Consider the following 752-nt stretch of genomic DNA (forward strand, 5'->3'; position numbering starts at 1 on the left):
GGGGAAATTAATCATGACATTAAGGTTATTAGCAACAACTGTTGCAATCTGCATCTTGTGATATTCAGTCCCATAATCCTAGAAATGACATTCATATCAAATCCACACACTGTGATTTGTTCCAATGTTCAGTGCCACTACCACATGCTGTGTTTCCTGTATGTAACAAGGAGGAAAGTAACACTAGGGTTAGGGTGTTAGAGGTTAGTGTGGACATGGACATGTAATGAATCTGATTTTCATGTGGGAGATCAAACCCTGACCCTGTTACCACTCTTCTTTATAATAACCCTAACCATGATCTTTCCTGAAACTTAGCAAACTGTTTCAGTTGCTGAACAGGATCTATACCTTAATTATGGTTAATTTGCCATAACCACAATCCTTCCCTTAACTACACTGTAGGTGTAGAGACCAAGAATTTAAAAAATGTTGGCAATGAACAAAAAGAAAAAAACATTGTCATTGAACGTTACATTTGCGGTTTGAAGTCATTTAATACCTATTGTATGTTGTGTATTTTTCTTTCCACCCAGTGAAGGCAACAGCACTGGCTAAAAATTAGAAGCTGCTAATATTTTGTACATTTAATTTTGTTGATAGAAAAAAAAAAAAAAAGTTGTCGAGATAGAAGATTTGAAAGAAACTTGCTAATGTTGGAGGTTATCTGACCTCGAAGTGGATCCAAACTTCAATCAGGACCCAGGATGAGCTGTCAGGGTGTCACTGAGTCCTGTGAGGAGAGATAGAGA

The 752-nt window shown here is 37.1% G+C and overlaps 1 pseudogene; it reads left to right on the forward strand.

Annotated features, from left to right (window-relative positions):
- LOC111663382 (olfactory receptor 52K1-like) overlaps window positions 1–752 on the forward strand; it is a 36,698-nt pseudogene that overhangs the window by 33,972 nt on the left and 1,974 nt on the right.

This window comes from Seriola lalandi, unplaced genomic scaffold (assembly GCF_002814215.2).
Source record: "Seriola lalandi dorsalis isolate HSWRI2012SDOR001 ecotype SW California unplaced genomic scaffold, Sedor1 jcf7180002054575, whole genome shotgun sequence".
NCBI classification, from domain to species: Eukaryota; Metazoa; Chordata; class Actinopteri; order Carangiformes; family Carangidae; genus Seriola; species Seriola lalandi.